This window comes from Vicugna pacos, chromosome 1, assembly GCF_048564905.1.
Source record: "Vicugna pacos chromosome 1, VicPac4, whole genome shotgun sequence".
NCBI classification, from domain to species: domain Eukaryota; kingdom Metazoa; phylum Chordata; class Mammalia; order Artiodactyla; family Camelidae; genus Vicugna; species Vicugna pacos.
The window spans coordinates 117,548,213-117,573,003 of record NC_132987.1 but is presented as its reverse complement, the minus strand read 5'-3'; the positions used below and the strand labels follow the sequence as shown (position 1 = coordinate 117,573,003).

Sequence of the window (24,791 nt, the reverse complement as noted above, 5' to 3'; positions counted from 1 at the left end):
AATGAGAGGAACCAATTTAGATTTGAGGAAGGGGGAGTATCAGAAATAGTCTTACCAAGAACTTGACAGGTGAGACCTGGATTTGTAGTCTTTTTGTATGTGTAAGGTCTCTTAAGCTCACAATTCTTTCTACGTCTAGATCCGCATAAAGAGAGGCGGTGAGAAAATTCAGAACTTCTGAGAAAGTAATAGGAGGGTAGGGATCTGGAAGCATCAAGGCTGCTCAGCCAAGACTATGAAAAGACTAAAGGATCAGTGACCAGACTGTGATTAATTAGGCAAGTCTCAAGGATGGAATGAACTGACTTGCTCCCCATAGTTCAAGAAGGCAGGACTAAAATCAAGAATAAGAAGAATGTTACAGGAGAACAAGCTGAGAATGAATAAAAGGATGAAGGCATCCAACAATGGGGAAGGCCGCTTCATGAATGACAGCCTCCAGTCACTGCATGCACGTGCAGAACTTGGGACCCATGGCATCTGCCTTGGCTATGGTTCCAACACAAAGTGGAAAGTGGAGTACAATTTACTCTAGAGCCCACCCCTCTGGCCTGACCTTCACCCAAAAGGTCAATATCACTACAATATTATTTTAAAATCTGCCTGCTCCACAAAATATAGAGACAGAACTTTAAAAGAAAACTGTCTCCTCCACGGACCCTATTCTTTTTAGCCTGGTTCTCTGTGGACAATTTCCTAATATGGTGGAGGGAGCTAGAATCCAAGCAAAGCATGGGGGTCCTGCTGAGATGTGAAGGTACAGATTAGAGTTCCAAGCAGCTGGAATTTTAGGGGGACAGGGCAACAGAGAGAAGCGAGCCATGCAGAAAGGAGTTTCCAAAAATCTACGGGGAACCCAAGAGGACCGGAATGCACATGGGCAAGGGGAGACTACCCAAAGCTTAGCACAGAGAGACTGCTAAGAAGTTGAGAGCAGAACCGAAACGACAGACAAGCAGGCTTGGGAGATTCTGGAGACCCTGCCCAGCCACAGTGGAGAGATCTCTTTAACAGCTCGTGAAGGTTAATTTAATGTGTCAACCTTACTGAGCCATGGGGTGCCCACACAATGGGTCAAACATTATTCTGGGTGTGTTGGTGAGGGTATCTTGGATGAGATTAACATCTGAATCTGCAGACTGACTGCTTTCCCTAAAATGGGTGATTGTCATCCAACTGGCTGAGAGTCTGAATAGAATAAAAAGACTGACCCTTCCACAAGTAAGAGAGAACTTCCCCTATGTGACTGCACTGAGCTGGGACTTCAGTGTTTTTCTTGCCTTTGGACTCAAACTGAAACATCGGCTCTTCTTGAATTTTCAGCCTGCTGGTTTTCAGACTAGAAATTAAACCATCAGCTACTATGGTTTCTCAGGCCTTCAGACACCGACGGGAACTACGCCAGCAGCTCTCTGGATCTGCCAATCGCAGATCTTGGGGCTTCTCAGCCTCCATGATCGCGTGAGCCAATTCCTTATAATAAATCATAGACCTCCTATTGGCTCTGTTTCTCTGGAGAACCCTAACTAATATGCACCTTAACACTGTTTTCCCCCTTTCAAGACTAAGGACCATGTCTTAAAGTATAGCCTACCCCAGACCAAAATTAATAATGTCTAAAACCAAACCTAGACAAAGTCCACAGGAAGACCCAGTTTGGAAGTCATGTCCCACCATATTAGAGGGGCTAGGAGTCATCTTGAGCTTTCCATAGATCTTGCATAATAAAGTATAAAACCAAACATAAATAAATTCAAAGTGACCAACCAGCCTTGTAGAATAAACATTAACATTCTTAAGAAGAAAATATTATTCAATCAACAATTAGTAAACAAACAAAGAAACAAAAATGTAATTCACGGTCAAGGGGAAAAAAAGAGTCAAAAGAACACCAACCCCAGGTTGGATGAGATATTAGATTCAGCAAACAGTAACTTTAAAGCAGCTATCATATACAAAGAATTAGAAGAAAACATGTTCAAAAACTTTAAGGAACATTTGCTCTCTAATGTGTGAACAGAGTACCTCAGCAGAAAAATTCAAAGTATGAATAAAAAGGAAATTCTAAAAGTGAAAAACATAATAACTATATGAAAATTTTACTGGACGGATTTAACAGCAAATTGAAAGTGGCAGAAAAAATCAGTAAACTTGAAAATAGATCAATAGACATTATCCAATCTAAAGAGAGAGAAAAGACTAAAGAAAAATGAAGAACAATATTAAATGTTCTAACACACATATAAATGAAATCACACAACACAGTGAGAAAACAGCAGAAAAACATTTGAAGAAATCATAACTAAAAACCTCTCAAATTATAAACACACTCAGGCACATCACAGGCAAACAGCTTAAAAATCAAAGTAAAAAAATCTTTAAACCAGCCAGAGAGAAAAAAGATACCACATGTATAAAAGAACAAAATAGCAATTGTCCACTAACATCTCTTCAGAAACAATGAAGCCAGAAGACAGTGGAATACCACTACTAATGTGCTCAGTGACAAAAAGTATCAATCTGGAATTCTATATCCAGTTAAAATAACTTTAAAGCACAAACGTGAAATAAAGACATTTGCAAGCTTAAAAAAAAATTTTGAGAGAATTCTTTACCAGCACATCTGCACTACAAAACTGCAAAAGAATGTTCTTCAGATGTAGGAAAAATGATACTGGATGGAAACACAAGTCTATGCAAGGAATGAAGAGTCCAGAAATGACAAATAAGTAGGTTAATTTTCATAAATGAGTATTTTTCCTTCTTGTAATTAAAAAATTATTGTTTGAAATAAAATTAATTGTAAGTTGGAGCTTAAAATGTGGTTAAAGCTAAAATCATAAAATCGTAACATACATAGGAGCACACATGCAGGAGTAAAAAACATGGCAACAATTGCAGGAAGTGGGAGGAAGCTAAACAGCTTGATAGTATTTACAGTCTATATTACATTTGGGAAATGGGGAATGGAAAGTGTAAAGTGTCACTGACTCTCAATATTTGAAAACGGGTATGTATTTCCCTCAAAATACAGAGGACCTCCAGAAGTTCCCGTCAACAAGAGCTCATACACAGCAATTACATACACACAAAGAAGCCATCCATCACAAGAGAAACTCAATGGATAAAAAAACCAAATGTCATACCCAAGGAACTAGAAATAACAGAACTATCTGAAATGAACTCTAAAATATGTTATCTTAAAATTTTAGAGGAAAAAAAAGGCTATTTTTTTAAAGGTGACAAAAAAACTAGGCTCATGAGCTGTGGAGAAAGGGGAACCCTCCTACACTGCTGGTGGGAATGCAGTTTGGTGCAGCCACTATGGAAAACAGTGTGGAGATTCCTCAAAAGACTAGGAATAGACTTACCATATGACCCAGGAATCCCACTCCTGGGCTTGTATCCAGAAGGAAATCTACTTCAGGATGACACCTGCACTCCACTGTTCATAGCAGCACTATTTACAATAGCCAAAACATGGAAACAGCCTAAATGTCCATCAACAGGTGACTGGATAAAGAAGATGTGGTATATTTATACAATGGAATACTACTCAGCCATAAAAACCGACAACATAACGCCATTTGCAGCAACATGGATGCTCCTAGAGAATGTCATTCTAAGTGAAGTAAGCCAGAAAGAGAAAGAAAAATACCATATGAGATCGCTCATATGTGGAATCTAAAGACTCATGGACAGAGAATACAGACTTGTGGTTACCACGGGGGTAGAGGGTGGGAAGGGACAGACTGGGATTTCAAAATTGTAGAATAGATAAACAAGATTACACTGTATAGCACAGGGAAATATACACAAAATGTTATGATAAATCACAGAGAAAAAAAATGTGACAATGAGTGTGTATATGTCCATGAATGACTGAAAAATTGTGCTGAACACTGGAATTTGACACAACATTGTAAAATGATTATAAATCAATAAAAAAAGTTAAAAAAAAAAAAAAGAGAAAATTCTTGACATAAACCTAAAAAAAAAAATTAGGCTCATGAAAGAACCAGGTAGTAAAATTAATACACACATATGTATGTATGTTCATGGCTGGTTCACAACTACAAAAGCCCTCCAATGGTACCTTCCATTCTAAATGTAAACATCTTTTCTTTTTTAAACAACACTTCACTGTATGTTCATAGCTTATGCAAAATGAGCTATATCAGACCAGTCCAAAATTAGTTAAAATAAAGCATAGCATAATAAAAGATAATCCAACTGTAACATTTTCGAGTTAGATACAATCAAGCAACTTTAGGAAAAGCATAATTACAGTATATTCTTCACTATTCTCCTACAATCTGCATCTTCTCACAAAGTCATTAAAATTCCTAGATGGCTAAAATTAGTTCCATTAATTTGTATCATTTTCCTAAATTTAGAATCATTTTAATAAATCCTGATATAAATTACCACTGTCAGCTTGAGACAGACCTAAAAGAATAATGTCCACTATTTAGAGACTAGTAGCTCAAAATCATTGTTATAAATGACATGTTAGGTGGTAAAATTTGGAGTGATGCCTCCCAATTTGGACCCCAAATTTGAGTATCAAGCTAACACTGAAAAGATAGATCTGTTACAAATTTTTACTTAATTGGAAATATACTTATGAATATCTAAAAGTTACTATTCCAAAAGTAACCTTCCTTCTCTATAGGAGTATAAGCTAAAAAATGTCCCCCTCCAAAAAACATCCACATCTAATCTCTGGAACCCAGAGATGTTATCATCTTTAGAAAAAAGTCTTTACAGATGTGATTATGATTTAGTTAAGGATCTTGAGATGAGGATTATCCAGGTGGGCCCTACATGCCACCACAAGTGTCCTCAAGAGAGACTCAGAGGGAAATCTGACAGCGACAGAAGAGAAGGCAATGTGACCACAGAGGGAGAGACGAGACTCATGCCACCACAAGCCAAAGAACGCCGGCAGCCACCAGACGCTGGGAGAGGCAAGGAACAGACTGCTCTTAGCGACCCCTGAAGAAGTATGGCCCTGGCCCTGCCGACACTGATTTCAGCTCCGTGGGACTGATTTCAGACCCTTGGCCTCCAGAACTATGAGAGAGTAAGTTTCTGTTGCTTTAAACCACTAGGTTTATGGTGATTTGTTACAGCAGCCACATGAAACTAATACAGAGAGGTAAGAAAGACATTTTCAAATCTTCTTAAAGCACGTACATTCTACAAATGTTACCTATGAAAAATGTTCTAATCTATCTGTATTCTTGGAGGATATAAAAAAGTGTGCTTAATTTATGTCAACATCTCATTTGGAATGATTTGCAATCTTACTGCTTTTTTCTAAGTTCCTTCAAGCTTTAAAAAGACATAACCATTGGAAGACATATAGCGTAAAATCCCCACCACTTTCATACTCAGTGAAACCCAATACTGAGCTATCCAACCTGGAACAGTTCATGGAAGTTTTCACATGTTCCATCACGAACAGCTAATGTTAAAATGCCAAACCTGGGCTGTCGATGACACGAGGGCACAAACTGTATTTGTGTTTTTCACTACTTTATCCCTAACATTTAGTATACTATTTATCAAATAAATCAGCCTTCATATTCCCTATAAAGATTCCCTACAACCGAACACTGCATGTTTTCCCCACAACTATTCCCCTTTCTTTACCCTGCAGCTTAATAATGAACCCCGCAATCTCTATGCATAATATTTTAAAGGGTTTAGCAGCAACCATACCCTTGTCAAAACCTAGGCAAACCTAACATGCTGAAAGGAAGGAAGAGTCTGACATGTCCTGGGAAGGTGTTTCACCAGGAAAAGCCACTTTCTGAACACCTATGCACAAGCCAGATCTGGCTCCAACACTAGCAACTGCTTCTAAGTTTTAAAATCCCATGCTCCTTCCACGAAAGGATACTGCCTCTCTCAACCCACAGAACCCCTGGAACTGATTAAGGTGAAAGACACAAGAGCCTAGCACATGGTTCACATTATCACACTTAGTCTTGTTTCCCTTTACTTCAGAGAAAGGGATGTACCCTTCAGCTTCACAAGCTTCTCTATCATGTTTCTTGCCTTACAAGGTCCTGGCAATTGCAGAGGGGAGAGAGAAGAGCCCTCCTAGTACCTGACAGAGGCGGGCCCCTCTCTGGCAGAAAGAAAAAGGGAAGTCACTTCTCCGGTCTCAAGCTGTGCTCTTCACCTCACGTGACCTCCCGCATCCTCTGAATTTAAACACATTCAGAACCTGCCTTGTAACAGTCATAGGACTCATCCCTTAAGAAGAAAATGTTCTGAAGAATGGTACTGGGATTTGCTTCTACTTCTCTACCAGGTTGCACCTTCCTCCTGGGAAGAGACTGTGTCATGTCAGCTTGGCAAGGCCAAAGTGCAAAGCTCAGTTTCCCACAGAGATGGACTGAACGATGTGATTAACTGAAGTCATCAAGTTGACAAATGATATCTTAACACTATGTTAAAACAAATGTATGTAAATTATTTGGCTTGTTCTGCTGTTGGTACTTATGCAGAGCAGATAACTTTTCCAGAATCCCTGTCTAATTAAGCGAGGAGCAAGAACCCTAGATTTCTATCTTACAGTAATTTCCCAGTTTACTTCTAAATGGAGAGCTGGGCACTTACCTTTTAGGACTGCCGTCCAAATAAATTACAATACCTGGCACAGATTTAACTTATAATGCCACCTAACATTTCTGATGGTACTTTCTGGCTTATGAAACAATTTCAAGTACAACTCATTTCATGCTCTCTGAACCCTGTGAGGCAAGGAAGGTATAATTCTGCACTTTCACATGTGAGGCAACTGAGGTGTGGACTATCTAAAGCAGTGGTTCCCATACCACTGACAGCTGCATCAGAATCGCCCTGAGGGGCTTGTTAAAAATTCAGATTCAGAGACATAACCATCAGAACCTCCAGAGAGTAGGCCTGAACCTATATTTTGAACAAGGGCTCCAGGCGATTTTGACACATGGCCAAATTTACGAACTTACAAGGATTCAGAGCCCAAGAGGCCTGATGGTATTTAAGAAGGAGCTTCCTTTTGTTGGGCTAGTTTACCAGAGTGAACTATGGGCCACTCCTCTGGTAAAAAGAGATGTCCCCTGTGAATGAAATGTGCACCTGAGTGCCTCTAGGAACACAGACTGCAGCAAAGATGCAACGACTCTCCCTGGCCCGTACTGTGAGGAGACAAAGGCGTAATCAGTTAGAGCTGGCTAGTTTTTATGTTTTTAATTAATTTCAAAACTTGCCTTTTGATATACTCTACTTAGCATTTTAACTCAAATGCCAAATAATTTACTTCATCTTTGTATTAATTACAAGATTTTTGCTAAACAAAAACCTTAAGTAAAAAGCCTACCCCCAAAGTGTACTAAGAAAGCTAAATGGTTTCATCTACACTATTTGTGGCAGAGATAGTCACCTCCTTCCTCCACAATTACAGTCAAGCACCCGAATGCCCAGCAAGGGAACACTTCCCAGCTTCCCATGCAGCCAGGGATGGCCATGTGACTAAGTTCTCATGACAGAATGTGACAAAAGCATGGTGTGACACTTTTGATCTTTTAAGATATGGAATGAACATTTCTCTGTCTCTTCGCCTTCCTGTGAGTTGGGACAAGGACAACACAAACGAGGCCCACACCCTATAGCACTGCAAAGGATCTAAATGGAAGAGATGTATGTCCCTGAATGACCGACCGAGGGAGCACCCGCACCGACGTGGCCGTTCTACTGGAGATGATGCTATGTTCTTGGAACCATCAAACTGCTGGCTCCCGATTACAGGAGCCTCACCATGGACCCTAATATGCTACTGTTTACGTGACAACTAGAACTAATTCCCTCTAACACCTACATCAGCCAAGGACATTTCTAAGGTGTTTCAATAATAAAGTCTGGATGCTGAAAGGTTCTTAAGAGATCATCTACGAAATACCTCGTTTATAAACAAGGATGTTGAAGTCTAGAGATTAAAAACCACAGCAGGCAAGAACACTGGAGCCCAGGGTTCCTAACCTCCCAGCTCCCTTTCCCTTCAACACTATGCTACAGGCTAGATCCTAAAATCATAGAAAACTACACTTTTTAAAATAATCCTTGGATTAATTTCATTCATTGATCCAACAAATAATCTTCCCCAGCATCTGCCAGGTGCCAAGCAATGTGTTTTCAGGTGAATGCAGACTTACAGAGGCCTTTAGTTTTCTGGCTATACTATGCCTTTAACTCTCCTGAGCCTGCACAAATTACAAAGGAAATATAACAAGTACAAAGCCGTTAACACTACCTTGAAGGACCTAGCAATACTCCTATCAAAATTTGAGAGTTTTCTTTACAGAAGATTACATGTTAGAAACTTTTCTTTTACTCCTCCCACAACTGCCCTGCAATAACCCCCATCCCAGAAAAGCACGTTCATGCCATACCAGCCCAGAGCAAAGAAAGAAGCCAGCAAATCCAGGTGGCAGTATTCTTCCTATACTCCCTCTCCTTCCCAGAGAACATGGGCACTGGGCCCTGCCTTCCCACCCCGACAATGCCCTGAGATCCGTGCCACAGAGAAGACAGAAGCATGGGGCAAGGCATCACACCCAGGAGAGACAGGAACACCTCCTTTCCAGAGACACACAAGGGATCCTGCCGAGCTGTATGTTAACAAGCTAAAGAACAGGAAGAGCTTCACTCATACAGAGCTCTTAGGTTGCCAAATTCTAGGGCAGAGTCCGTTCTAACAGTGCTCTGTCCATAAGGGTAAGATCAATCTACCCGGATACAAAGCATCAGTGTAAAATGCTTTCACCCTCCAGCTTTTTTAAAGGAAAATCTAATGTAGGTAAAATCTTAGTATTAAAAAAAACATTATCCAAATCGCATACTAAGCTTTTCCAGGAGAGGGAAGTGGCACAGGCCCCATGGGGCAGGTACTATGTCAGAATGATTCTTATAGGACGTTTCTCAGCCTTTTTTCCTTTATTCCCATCCCCAGGAGGAAAGCAATTTAAATTTCTCCCTAACAAGAAATAATAAGTATTATCGAATAATATTTTGTCAGGTAAGACTGACTTACAAAGGGTCACAAAACACAGTAATATCTAAGATTTTTTTCACTCCCCCACACCCAAGAACAATTTTTGCCCTGTTGGGGAGTGATATCAACCTCATGGAGAATGCACGGTATAGGACCTAAACATGTGATCCTCAAACTTTACATCATTCAGATCCCTTTTCAGGTATTTGGATATGCTAAGTCTGGGGTCAGACCCAAAAAAACTGCATTTCTTTTAAGCTTTCCAGAGGACTCCTACAAACATGGTCAATGAGCCAACAATGTTTCCACTGTCACATCCAAACTGAGCAACAAGAGGACCTCAATACTCAATCAAGATGAGAACTATCTAAATGAAATGAAACACTGTCACATTCTGGGCACTAAGGAGAGATTTCCTGGGAGAAAGTCTAGAGCTACAGTTACAGAAGATCTGAGATGATCTATCTCTTCTTTCTCCTGTACACAGGACAATCACAGGAGTACTGGAGAAATACTTGAGATACTTTACGGATTGTAACATGTGACCCAAAGGATGTTTATGTCACTTATTTCACAAAGTACACATTGATGGTTTTTATCTAGTACTTTGATATTTTACTTAGGTGTTACCTGGAGCTGAGTAGCCTATAAAGTACTCACTGTATCTTTTGCACAATCCCCAAATCTATACTTACAAACCCTACCAAAATTACCAAGCCACAGTTTAAGTGAATGTAACAAATTATATTAACATTATATAGCTATCTGAATGTAGTCACAGCAAAAAGTTAGGCATTCAGTCACATCATCGTGTTATAAAATGAATAAGCTAGTCAGGTGAGATGGAAAGTCACCTTTTTTCCTTTTCCCCTTCAGAAAGATAGTTGATTCATGTGATGGTGTGTTCCTTGGTGGCCCCAATAAACCACTCTTGCCAGTGTCCACACCTTGCACAGTCCCCTCAGCCTGAATCTGGGCTGGCCTGTGACTTGCTTTAGGCCTAAAGAATTTGGTGAAGGTGACACTAACGCCAGTTCCAAGCATAAATCTTAAGACAGACCACTGGCTTCTGCTGTTGGCACCTCCAGAATCCAGTTCCCACCTCTGGAATCCAGCCACCATGTACAAAGTTCAATCACCTCAAGACCACACCCTGAGAAAGCCCATGGTAACCAAGTGAAAAAGGCATATGGAGGAAAATGCCCAGACACCACACACAAGCAGAACACAGCATCTCAGACTTTCTAGTCCCAGCAGGCGCCGTGCGGCATGGAGGCAAGCCCCGCCCACACTGGAGACTGTGAGCAGAGTATTGGTTGTTTTACACCACTGAGTTTTGACATGGTTCATTAAGTAAATATAGAAAATCTCAACATTTTGTATGCAAGCAAATATGGAAGAAAAATTACAATGTACCTGTTTGCAAAATGTTTGAAAGTAAACACCCTGCGTCTTCTGAAAGAATTTACCTTCTTGAACTTGAAAAAAAGGCTAGTTAATTCTGACATCTTATACTGTATCAGCACACTTCTTTAACAAATAACTCAGAATTCCTACCAGATGGTTAATATTGAGGAGAGAAGGCAGTCAAAACTCATCTCCAGACTACAGACCTATACACACAAAACAGTTTATTTATTAAACTTCAATAAAAACTTGCCTAGAGATAACCTCTGGGAATATGCCCTCCTGGCTAAGAATACAGATTTTTTAAACTGGTTTGTATCCTTACACAGAGGCAGTAACAATCCCTGTTCAATCTAGCAAAGGCCCCAGATACAAATATATTCTGTAAATGCTATTTAGAATAAAACAGTGCACAATGTGAACACAAAAAGGAACTAATGAAAACACAGAAGCTATTCTTTCTACCCTATTCCTGCCTCCTTCCAGGAGGGTTAGGAAAAACTGAAGGAGATGACACCTGAGATGAGTAAGGTAATAGAAGACTTCCTCCAAAACCCACTCCACAAGGGCTAGAATTTAAAACATTCTAATATTGATTCTATTAGGGGCAGAACTGCTCCCCCAAGTGTCTCTACCATCTAAATCAGGGTCTGTCACGTGATAAGTACACAAACATCTGTTAAATTTAACTCCTACAGCTATGACCTTGGACAATTCACTCGGCATCATTTATAAAAGATGAATAATGGCCTACAAGGTTGTTTTGCCAATTAAATGAGATACAAATGATAGTATTTGGAAAATGATAACAGGCATGAAAAAGTTTGGGTGGTATTACTATTTTAGAGGAAGTAGCATTTGTGTATTTAATGCAAAGTGTCTACTACGTGCTAAGCTCTGTGCTCTGCAGAAAATGTAAAAGCAGCACAATGTGCTCCAAAGGAAAGCTGAAAGGACAGGAACAGAAGGGCACAACACGTGTGGGGAAATGTAAGCTACTGAGAATAGCTCTGGAGTGAGCAAATATGGTAGGGCTGCAGAAATGAGAGTAGAAAAAGTAAGCTGGGGTTCATCTATAAGAGAACCTGAATATTTTAATAAACTTGGTCTTCACTACATGGAAATAAGAATCATGGATGATTAGAGGCTACAGCAAAACAGCACAAGCAGGGTGGGAGTAGGTATAGTAGGAGGAGGGGTAAGGCTGACAGCGTAACAAAAACAAAGATCTGAAAAGGGACAATTATAGCTTCAACAAGCACATATTCAACACAGTGGGTAATCCATGCATTTGTAACTATTCTCTCATGAAACTCCACTGAAAATAAAACCCACCTAAAATCAGAAAAGAAGTCAAAAAATAATTTAAAAAAACGGACAAATTTTTATGTAACAGAAAGAAGATGGACAGTGGAAGTAAGTAGACTTACAAGAATGAAGGCAGGCACAGAATAAATATCTACGCTTGGAGATCCAAAGGAAAAGAGTTATTAATGAGCCCTGTAACCTGGAAAGGTGTAGGACACACACATATTCTCTATATTCACTGAGAGCCTGGGGATCACCACACTCTAACAGCAACAGACACACTTAATGCTCAGATTTTGGCTTCTAAATACCATGCTCCATGAAAAGAACCAGAGTTCTTGGCAAAGATTCCTACACATAACACCAAATGCATGATCCATTTAAAAAAATTTAATTTAAAATTAAATTTAAAAATTGGACTTCATCAAAATTCAAACCTTTTGCTCTGAAAAAGACTCTATTAAGAGGATGAAAAGAAAAGCTATGAACAGGGTGAAAGTATCCGCAAACCACATACCCAACAAAGACCTCTTGTATCTAGAATACATAAAGAACTCTCATAATTCAACAGTAAAAAGAAAAAAATCCAATCAGAAAATGGGCAAAAGACATGAACAGATATTTCATCAAAGAAGAGATACAAATGACAAGCATATAAAAAGATGTTCAACATCATTAGTCATTAGGGAAAGGTAAATCAAAACCATGATAGGGTACCACCACACCTATGAGAACTAAATAAAAAACAGTGGTAACACCAAATGGTGGGGAGGATGCTGAGAAACTTGATCCCTCATATAGGGTTGTGGGAACAAAAAGTAGGACACTCATGAAAACAGTCTGGGGGTTGCTTATAAAACTAAACATGCACTCACTATATGACCCAGCAATCACTCTTAAACTTCTATCCCAGAAAACGGAAAAATTAATGTGTACATAAAAACCTGTACTCAAACATTCAAAGCAGTTTAATTCATAATTATATAAAATATTGGAAACAATCTATATGTCTTTCCATAAGTGAACTGTTGAACAAACTTGGTACACACATACAATAAAATACTGCTCAGCAGTAAGAAGGAATTAACTATTAATACACAACACCAAACGGACCTCAAGGGTATTATGCTTCATGAAAAAAAGCTGATCTCAACAGGTTACATACTATATGATTCCATTCCTGTAACTTACTGAAATGACAAAACTATATATAGACATGGAGAATAAAACAAAATGGTGTGTGGGGGGTGCTGGGAATACAAAGAGGTAACAAAAGAGTTCTTTTAAAGTGATGGAACAGCTCTGTTATCTTGACTGTAGGGCTAGCTACACAAATCTATACATGGAACAGATAAGTTACAAAGAACTACACATACACACAAATGCAGGTTTAAAAAATAATGAAAAGTACGTAAGTTTTGGAGTGCAGTTAAGAGAAATGTACCAGATGTATCAAATTTTCTGATTCTGATACTGTACTAGAGCTACCTGAAATTTCACCACTGGGGAAAGTTCGATGATGGGGTACATGGGATTTTACACTATTTTTGCAACTTTCTGTGAATCTACAATTATTTCAAAATAAAGGATTTTTTTAAAAGGGCTCCTTGGAAAAATGGCCAATTCCAATTCCAAGACTAAGACAGAAGTTCAAGATAAGCCTGGAAAGTGCTCAAAAAAAATGGAGACATGATAAAAGGACACAGATGTTAACTTGAAGGCCAAAATCTGGGACAACTGAAGCATCAAAATAAATAATTACAGTAATGGATTACAACCCACTGCATATAACTGAAAATCAGGTATCCACAGTGATATAAAACAAATAAGTAAATTAAAAATGTGATTACTGATGGACTACTGACATAGTCTCAAAATACCTCTATACAAAATATTTATTAAAGAGGCAGGAAAAGTAATTTTTAAATGTGGAGAAGCCTTGAAGGAACCTCCATAATGTGATCAAAGTGAGCATTATCAGTAACAGGACAAACTGAAATCACGCCACCTAGAGTAGGCACAATAATGCCCCAGCCCCCTCAAGGCCTGGATCCTAATCCTTAGAACCCATGAACATGTTACTTTACATGGCAAAGGGGAATTACAGTTGCAGAAGAAATTAAATTTGCCAATCAGACAACTTTAAAACTGAGATTATCCTCGATTATCCCGGTGGGCCGAATGTCATCACAAAGATCCTTAGTAGTGAAAGAAGGTGTAGAGGGGGAGAGTAAGAGCAGCAGGAGATGGACGAGGCCCAAAGCTGCTGGCTGAAAAGACAGGAAGCCAGCCATAAGCCTAGAAAAGCAGGCAGCCTCTAGAAGCTGGGAAAGGCAAGAAAAAGCATTCTCTCAGACAGCCTCCAAAAGGAATGCAGCCCTGATGACACCTTGATTTGAGCCCAGCAGAGATGCACTGTGGACTTCTGAGCTCTAGAACTTTAATACAATAAACTTGTGTTTTTTGTCACTAAATTTGTGGCGATTTTTAGAGCCGAAACAGAAAACCAGTAACACATCATCTAACAAAATGCAGTGAAATTAATACAGCATCATTTCTACGATACTGCTGGTAAAAATACCTAACCAATATCTAATATGAAGAAATATCAGACAAACTTGCACTGAGGCTGACTCTATAAAATAACTAGCCTGTATTCTTCAAAACTATCAGTATCATAAAAAAGAACAGTTGAGTAACTATTCTAGATCAAGAGTTGAAAAGACAGGACAACAGGTGATCCAATATTATATCATTTTCCTGTAAGGAACACCATGGGGGAAACTGCTCAAACCTGAAAGGAGGCTTAAGGATCAGACAACTGTAATGTATCAGTGTTAAATTCCTGCCTTTGATGGTTGTATTGTTGTTAGGCAAGAGAATGTCTCTGTTTGTGGGAAATATGCACTACAATGTTCAACAAAGAAGAGACATCAAAGATTCAGGAAATTAAAGTTATTTGTACTTTACCGGCAACTTATGAGTTCATTTCAACAAAGAAGTAAATGAAAGAAATGTAGTAAAATCCCAAACTGCAGCCCAAACCCTAACCAAACTAACAACTATCATGCCCTTAAAAAGACCAGAGGCAGGCTCTCTTTGGGAAAATGAGAAGAGGTTATACACTTGGAGATACTAAGCACAACAGAGGATGGGTTGAGGCACAAGACTAAAAACAGAAGAACTGAGTTCGAGTGTGTACAGGAGCCCCCGTCCCCGCAGAACACCAGCAACAGGAATATGCACTCCCTCTCCCCCAGAACGGGACTTACAGTTTCAGTCAGGAGACACCAAGAGCCCTGGAGTAAAAGCCCTGGGGATACTCACACTCACGAGTTCGCCTCACCCACACAAGGAGCTCCCACCAGCTTTATCGCAACTTACCCATAAATACAAGCCACCAGCCCGGTAATGGCCAGATATTTGAGGGAAGCTGCCGAAAATCAAAGACAGAAATCAAAACAAATAGAAAAACAGGAATCCAGAGGAAACTAAGACGAGGCCATGAAGAGAAAAAGGGCAATTTAACCATAATACAAATGTGCTTGAAGAGGTAAAAGAATATGTGCATTCATGAGGTAAAAACAAAATGCTAGTGGGGAAAAAAAAGGAGTAGAGAATCAAAAAATACCCTGATGAAAAATAAAAGTTGAAAAATACCTCCGAAGAAGAGTAAAATAAGTAACAAGTAGAAAACAGACAAGGTAACAAAACTGTATGTCGCTTGAGAAAAACCACAAAGAGAAAAAAAATCAAGGAAATTACACAATAAAATTTCCCAGATCTACAGGACGCATCTCCAAAGTAAAAGGATGGGCCCAACACAATAAAAACACTCACGCTAGAGCACAGCACTACAAAGCTTCAGAACACCCGAGATAAAGAAAAGATTCTTAAAACTTGGGGGGGAGGGGATCACATAAAAAGGACCAAAATCTCTAATAAATTAATGTATCCATGCAATATTTGGTGGCCACTAACATCACAGAGAGTCAGATATTTTGTGCCTGCTGATGTATCACCCATGTACAATTCTCCCCACTCACCACCCCTCCAAAAAGAGAAAGAGAGAAGAAAAACAGAATTTTATCAAGCCTGTAGATCTCACCACTAAGTAACAGTAAACATATTACGAGTGACTGGAAACAAGTCAATGACACCACAGGGTTTCATTCAACAACATCCAGGCTGTAGGGAAACTACAAGACAGACAGTACAGTTTCCTCAACAAATAAAACTCAAGGGGAAAAAAAACCAACGAATTTAAAGACTTAAGAAATTCATCAGTCAATGGCAATTTACGGACCTTACTTAGATCCTGATTTGAATAAACTGGTTAAAAATGTAATTATGAGGCAATCAAAGTAATTTGAATTATAACTAGGTATTTAAAGAATTATTGTTAATCTTTTAAAGATATGATAATGCTACTGGGGTTATAGTTTAGCAACTAGACCTTATCTTTTAGAGATACATACAGAAATAGTCACAAGTGAAATTATCTACCTGCGTTTGCTTATATAAAATCAAAGGGAAGATGGGTAGACAGGATTATAAATTTTTTAAAAGTGGCCACAAGTTGATCAAAGTTGAAGTCGGGTGTTTGGTACATGGGAGTGCATTATGTTCTCTAACTTTTTCATCCTTTTTTTTATGGAAGCCAGAATAAAATTATATCTGCTATACAAAGCTGGAAGACCATGAAGCAATACATTCAGGGTTCTCAGTAAAAATTATATTCCAACTGCAATTCTGTACCCAGTCAAAACTTTTACACATGAGGGAAAGCAGATTAAAGATATTTTCAGGCAAAGTGTCAAAAACTTAACCTCTCACGTACCCTTTCTCTGGAAGCACTGAAAGTTGTGCTCAGGCAAAATGAAAGATAAAAGTAGGAAAGATAAAGGTCAGAGACTAGGAACCAGGAGATTCGAACCTGTTGGAGACATACAAAAGGAATTTTATAGGCCTAGGAAGCAAGTATTCCACACAGGAGTGGTTTCATGGAGGTCCCCTAAGAACCTTCTTAAGGGAAGGGTGGGGTGGGTGAGAACAAAGGATGGGACAACGAATTATCTGATGCTCAAGCAAAACTCTATTGAGAAGTTATTGGTAGGTATGAGAAAACTGAGTCACTAGCACCTAGAAAACAAAGCAAACAGAAGTACAATTATTAATTTCAAGAAAAACAAAATTATGCAAGGAGGAAAATGTCATCATAGTATACAATTTGGCTCGATGGTGAACAAGACTTAACACAGTCTTTATTAAACACTGAATCCATTTAATGGAAAAAAATATCTTAATTACAATGGATAGCTGGAAGAAGAAAAGTGTAAGGCAGGTGGTTTAGAGTTAAATATTCATCTGCCTTAATAGAAAGTCAATGATGTCTTAAATTTTAAGTCAAATATCAAAACAGGGTCAGTTACCAAACAGGGTCAGCCACCAATCACCCCCTTCTTCTTTTGTAACGGAAGCTAATTTTGTCCAGAACCCATTTGCACACCCACCCACTGAGGCATGTGCTCGAGGAGGACGCTCAATTCTAGGCATGTGCCTAATTGGTCTGAATGTGATCCCATTTCCCTTTCTAGGGAGCCTTTCAGAAACAGGCATTTAACCCAGGAGGTAAGTTTGCTGCAGTTTCTAGGCAAAGCTTCCACATTCTTATATAGCTATATGAAAAACAATTTTCTTTTTCTGGACATTGTTGTTTCTGGATACAACTCCTGAAACTGCTGCAACAGTCTTATTAATTTGAGGATATAACCAGCCACTGACTAAAGGTGGAGATGGCAAAACTGGGGCCCTGAAGACATTATTGTGCCACAAAATCAATTAGCCCTAAAGCCCATCTGACCTTTGGAATTTCAACGATAAGTTTAATTCTTATTTGAAGCCAGTTTGGGCCATGGTCTCAGTACTTGCATCCTAAAGCATCCTAACTGACAAGCAAATTATTTAGAAACAGACAGGAAAGTAGCAGAAGCAGCAGCTAAGAGTTGAGGTGATTCATATTGATTCATACCAGGCAGAGCTTGCCAACTAGTGTACATGGCACACAGTGTCACCAATGTTCCAGAAGCGCCAAGATCCCCTAAAGATGTCAAGACAGCCAAACAGCCTCTTCTATTTTGTCCATGTAGACCCTGGGGTGGAAAAGCCTGGGAAGCACAGCTCCAGGGAGCAGGGGCAGAAGTAATGAGGGGTGAAGGTGGGGACAGCTTTTTTTTCATCATAAGCCTTTCAGCACTACTCAATTTTCATTATATGCATATTAAAACTAAAAATTAATTCTTAAAAAATTGCAGTAAACAAAAAAACAGACTAAAGAGGTGATCTGCAGAGGGGTCATTAACAATAATATAAAGAAAGAACTTACTGGAAGACTATCTCAGAAACAAAACTCAAGAAGGCTGGGTAACAGAGTAAATTTGAAAGTGACTGAGGGGAACAATTACAAGGAGTCAGATCGTATCGATGTTTCTTCTTTGGTGACGTAACTCTACTCGATCACACAAAGTGAAAACAAAAAGTACTTTCTGTTGTACATTACACTGGTTGGATTATACCAAACTCTCCTCAAGTTTTACAAGTAATTCAACTTGGGAAGCTGAGACACAGTATAAAATAATAGCAGAAACCCTTCATTCAGCCATGTATGAAGGCTTAAGCAAGATTCTAGTCCTAGACACACAACATAGAAAATGTACATGGTTCCTGCTCTCATGAAATTAACCTAGTATCTGGTAAAATATATTCCACAGAAGCAACACAAATAATAACTAAGAGTGAGGGCTGAGCCTGGTTTGAATCCTATCTCACCAACCACTGGAGACAATTACTTCATCTCAAGCCTAATTTTTATCATCAGTTACTTAAAAATAATACCTTACTAGGCTGTGGTATGCATGTGTTTATAAAGTGTTCAGAGCAAGCTTAATAAAGATTGCCTTTACTATGTTAACAGGTTTCCTATAACATGCTAATGTGCATTGTGAATATCCTAAGAAGGTAATTTTCTCCCAGCTTATTTCTTCCTCCATCTCAAGGAGTGGTCTGCAGAGTACACTTACAGCAAGAGAAGCTCCCTACTGTGTACCCTGCTCCTGATCCACTAGGACTGATTTTTACTACTATATTCTCATCCTGACAGCCTCTTAATTTTTTTCAACCACTTTTACTATCCATTCTGCAAACCTCTGTAATCAGTTATAAGACTATTATGCCTCAGTCTCTCATGCTAGATCCTGACCATCCTAGAAAGAAAGGGAACATCTTTTAGACTGACTGCTCCAGCAGCTGGAAAAACATAGTATGGTAACACTGAAAATGCCATTTCAAAAACACAAAGCATGTGCTTTAACTTCATTCTTACAGTTATTCAGCAAATATTTATGGAGTCTCTATGTGCCAGGCCCCTCTACGCTAGGCCCTGAAGACAGATACAGCAGTGAACAAAGCAGATGCAACACCTGCTCTTTAAGCAGCTTAGTCTAAAGAAAGCAGATACAAAAATGAACAAACTATAACTAATAGCTATAAAATTTAGGTGGAACAAGTGTGAAGTAACAAGAAGGAAAAGTTCAAGGTGTTTCGAAACCTAACCTAGACTAGAGGGAGGAGGGAGTCAAAGAAGGCTTCCCTGAATATATGACACCTAAACTGAGACAGAAAGAATGAGTAGGAGTCAGCAGGATGGAGTCCTGAGCACTTCATAAGCGTTCTATTACTCTTCACAAAGACTACAAAGACTAGGCATATATTATCCCCACAAGGAAACTGAGGCTCAGAGAAGTTTTCATGGCTGGGAAAAGGCAAGACTAGGATTCAAAGCCAGATATCTAGGTCAGACTCCAGAGAATGCACTCTTTACCACTACACTCTGTTTGTAATGGACAGACTCTAAGGCGGCTCCCGTAACACTGCCTCCTGCTGTCCATGTCCTTCCACAGACCCTTCCCCTTGATCCAAGACCTGTGACTTGCTTTTACCCAAGAGAATACAGGAAAAGTGAAGGGATGTCACTTTGGCAGTTATGATACATAAGACTGTACATCTGTCAAGTGTACTGACTCCTTCACTGTCTTAAAGTAAGCAGCCACGGTGGAAAGAATCACACAGCAAGAAACTGAGGGCAGGTGCCTGCCAATAAGTAGCAAGAATCGGAGGCCCTCAATCCAATACTGCACAGGGAATTGACTTCTACCAATAATCATATGACTTTAGAGGATATCTTTCCCCAGTCAATCCTCAGATGAGACCACAGCCCCAGTCAACAACTTGACAAACCCCTCTGAGACCCTAAAGCAGAGAATTCAATCAAGTTGTGCCAAGACATCTGACCTACAGAGACCAAGACAATACATGTGTTTTAAGCTTCTAAGTTTAAAGTAATATTGTTACATATCAAGAAGTAACTAACACACTGTTGCACAATAAAGTTTTTCCACCATATCCTGGTGCTTCACTGAAATGATTCTTCAACTACAATTAACTACAAATCAAGCCAACTTCAGGTAGCAGTCACAATTGCTCTTTTTAAGCAAAACTCGTGTATCAAGTTAGCAATGTTAACCACAATATGACCCTGAATTTTACTTGTATTTTTATTAAGGTATTTCTGACATAAAATAATATTCTAGTTTCTGGTGTACAACATAGTGATTTGACATCTGACAATGCATTTTACAGTAGCCATTTTAACAACCTCGTTAATACCATTATCTTTATCACTTCTGTCTGTTTCTACTGACTGAGTTTTCTCTTCTATATCTTCAAGCTCACTAACCTTTTCTTCTGTATTGTCCCATCTGACATTAATGCCATCTAGTATATTTTTCATCCCACACATTAGTTTTCACCTGTAAAAGTTTTATTTGGTTCTTCTAATACCTTTCACATCTCTGCCTAACCCTGACCCTAGAAAGTTCCTTGGAAGTGTCTATTATTTTAATTAGCATCATGTAAGGTTCTTAGTTACAAACAAAAGAAACTCTGGTTTTGTTGAAACTGAAAAGGAAGTTATTAAAGCATACTAGACAACTCACAGAAAACCCCAGGAGGGCCAGGCTGGAAGACTAACTAATCAAGAACACACAGAATTCAAACCACAGATCTGGTCCAGTGGAGACAACACAAGATAAGGTCCCTGTGACTTGTATAGATACCAATGAGCCAGGAACTTAACTCTACAACTGGATCTATCACTAATTGCCTCCAAAAAACAGACAAAGCTGCCATCCCCCTTGCACTGCAGAACAGACTCTACAAAGTGCCTGCTTCTACAAATCACAGGCTTCCAGTGTAGTAGAGGCCCCAGGTCACATGACTGTATCCTAACACCAAAGGAGGTAGAGAAAGTGAGTAACTGGCTTCCATAATGGAAGAAGAGTTCTACCTCCCGCCAAGATTCTTAAGGTAAAGAATTCCCCAAACACAGAAAGCTATTAGATGTTCTGGTTTATTATTCATAAGACTAATGAACCAGTAGCACAAGGCATCAATCCCACTACACCAGAACTTTCATCTATTTCTTCAATTAATGGGTTATAGAAGCTCTCTGTTTCTTTCTTTTCTCTCTAAATGTTTAACTTTAGAGCCCTGAACTGTTCACTGGGTTTTTTATTATCTGGAAGCCACATAAGCAATCTCTTATGATTAACCTTAAGCAAACTGAGGTCCCTGCGTCTCAGTTTTTAACTTACAGATACTACCAACCCCTTTCTAGGGCTACTGATAATGTTAACTATTAACGCATATGTTCATTGTCTGCCCCATACATAGTAGGCAATCAATTAATAATGGTGGCTACTGTTACTATTATTAAATAATATCTCACATTTTAAGAGGAGAAACTGATTGGTTTACATGAACATCTCTTTTCTTAAAAATCTGCCAACAAGTTGAAGCTCCAAGTTTCCATTTTACATTGGTATTATAAATGGTATCCCCCCAGGCCCTATTGTTACCAGAGATAAAGCAACAAGTAGCTTAAAGTATTCTAACATGTTGCCACCAAAACCAAGTTCAAGGAATACATAAAGAGATGGATAAATGGATAGTCGGATGAAGCAAGTTCTGCTCACCCTGACTGCAAGCCATGAGTCCTTCACATTTCCCTACAGTGAGCTCCGACTACATTGAAGAGCTTCATGAGGTCAGGGCCATGTATATCCATGTGACTCAGAACTATGTCCAAGGGCCTAGCATGGGGCCAGCAAAGAGTCAAAAAATAAAATCTGAATACTTGCTTTTCTAAATATTTACTGCAGAAACTAGTCACTGAAAAAGGTTTCAGAACTATTTTAAAACAAATCCCTCTAAAACGTTTATAAAGCTCATGCACCTGACAAGATCAACAGCTTCAATAACCTTCTAACTACCAGACTTATTCTGTTGAAAATCCATCCATACAATGAACTTTCTCTCAATCATTCTCTTTTTCTGTCACCCAAGTCTGAAGCAAAAGCCAAAAAGCATCCAAACAAACCACTTTCTTCACTTTGTCACTTCCTAAATGAAGTCAAAGCTAGAGCTTATTTTAAATGTGAACCTGACAGCTACTGCAAATGCTGGACTGACATTCCAGATATAATTGTGGCATGAACCTTACTTTTTGGCTAAGATCAGAAGGAATATTCAGGCAGATTCCTTCCACAAATTAAAAACATTCCACATGACCACCAAGGACTGTATCTATTTCAATAAACTAATAAAATTATGTACTCCTTTAATAAAGAAAGCACAGTCTTTCCACTCCGTAATACCAACATCTAGCTTCTAACACTTACTAGGCATTTCATATACACTTGTTAAGTTAATCCATGAGTACATAACTTTGTTGTTTTCCTGGCTACATAGTTTTCCAATCCTATCTTTTAAAAGACAGGATTTACTTTTTCTTTTTATTCATTTTTATTCCCATATTTCCCATCCAACTTTTACTCCCTGATGTAGTCATTTGGTCCTCAAGACCAATGAGTAGAGATCAAAATGTAGTTCACTGATTCATTAAACAAGTGTTTAGTACTCACCATGTGCCACTCAGCAATCCCTGAGATTGCAAGAAGGAGTAAAACACCACTGCCCCTGCTCTCAGGAGGGTATTAGTCAAATAAGCACTAAAAAAAACTACCAACTGTGATAATAAGCATTGTAAAAGAGAAGTACCAGGAGACATGAAATATTAAAAAAGAAGTGACTGGGTTGGAGGTCTGCTTTCCCTGACAAAGTGATATCTGAACTGAAAATGAAGGAGGAAAAGTTAACTAAAAGAAAGAGGGGATGACGGCTGACCCAGGAAACAGACACGCAGGCAAAGACAGGGATGCAGAGACCTGGTGGAGAAGACGGCTTACATCAGCTGTGCACATCACCCCGGAAGGGGGTCCTGTGACTAGTCTGGTCTTTACCCTAGAAGTCACAATAAATCATTAAAGAGGTCTTTTTTTTTCCCTTAAAGACTGAGCATTCTTGTTCATCCATTTGCTCAAATCCCTCTTCCATTTCTACCCGCTCTACTGAATTTTATTCCTTGAACATCCCTGTATGCCCACATCCTTTACTTCAGACGTCTGTATCTTTGTCTTACTCAGCAAATAGCCTGCCTCCAAATGTCCCCATGAATTCTAAAACTTCTACCTTCAATTTCTTCCCTTTGCATAGTTGACTCCAATACTGCTGAGTAATTGTGGGCCTTCAGGCCAATTCTTCGGTAAACTTACCTAGCATTACTGACATTCCGCACTGTACCACAGAAACCACTAAAGGGAAATTCAAAAAGTGAAATTAGATTGTAAAATACGCTGAGATCCTAATAATTTTCTCACCACTGCTGCTTTAGAAAACTTGTATGAAACAATCTTTTATACCACAGAAGTAATATATCTCAAAAGTAAACATGTTTGATGTAAAGATAAAGTCAAAAGCACCACTGTAATGACAGTTGTTCTTTTTCAAGGGGAAATCAAATCAGAACAAATTTTTCAGCAGAAATTATTTATCTTAAGGACTGGAGTCCTATTTATAGCCAAATAACTTAAAATTAATTGTCAAAGGGACTCTAAAAGGAGACAAAAATTTCGACCTTCAAAATGCAACATCAAAAATTATTCTATTTCATAGACTGTGTTCCCTTTAATGAAAATGTATGTCCACTCTATAGTGACTCCTTACACCAACTCTAGAGACTAGTGAAGGTCCCCCAAGAACTAACCTTCATGATGGTACCCACGGTCTGGCCCTCGCAGCAGCACTGATTCCCAGGCCCTAGCTTGGGACGAGGAGGCCCTTGTTTGGCACTAGTAGATACTTGATAAATAGCTCTACCCGGCTCACACAATAAGTGCTTTTCAGATGACTGATGTCCCAGTAAGGATTCACATGAAAATAAACAGAATAAATATCGTATTTTTCCGAAAAATACTAAGATACGTTAAACTCGCACATATTTAGCTACTCTATATGTTTCAAACTGTGAACTGTGACACAACCTTTTCTTCTCCAGGATCACGGCTTCTAACGTGGCCTTCTCCCATTGCCCCATTTTTCAGCTTATTTTTAATGGCACTAAAAATCATTTCTACCTGTCACTAATGGAAGGTTTGAACAACAATAAGAATTCTACCTTTTTTTCTTCAGTTCCTCCAGGCCCTGACTGGGAAAGATTCTCAACTGTCCCATTAAGCCATTCCGGTCCCATATCTTCTATACTGCCACCAAAGTTGAATTCTCTCCTTTCTAATTCCAAAAACTGGGCCACATTGCTATTTGAATCCAGAAACATTCACTCAATTCTGTTGAAAATAAAATAATTAAAAATAAGGTGTTTCAAACTTGGCTCTCTCTTCTGTCTTCTACTTTTTACCTCTTCTTATTCCTTCGTGCCTGTACACCCAGAATGAACCTGCCTTCCAAACCCTCCTTCTTAGGGTGTCATCTCCCTAATGCATGGCTCTGTCATCCTTGCCCTGCTGAAAAACCTTCAACTGCGCTAAATTCACATTCCTTGTAATATTTAAGACCC

At 39.0% G+C, this 24,791-nt stretch overlaps 1 protein-coding gene across 7 annotated transcripts in view; it reads right to left on the bottom strand.

The window, feature by feature from the left end:
* The window catches only part of DYRK1A (dual specificity tyrosine phosphorylation regulated kinase 1A), a 128,751-nt gene that overhangs the window by 94,332 nt on the left and 9,628 nt on the right, over positions 1–24,791 (bottom strand). Inside the window, exon 1 of one of the 7 annotated variants that reach the window (XM_072969152.1) lies at positions 23,491–23,509. The exons of the other annotated variants lie outside the window; for them this stretch is intronic. The gene's annotated coding sequence lies outside the window, so the exon portion shown is untranslated. Of the gene's footprint in view, positions 1–23,490; positions 23,510–24,791 lie in introns of those variants that run through there. 7 annotated transcript variants of the gene reach the window in all.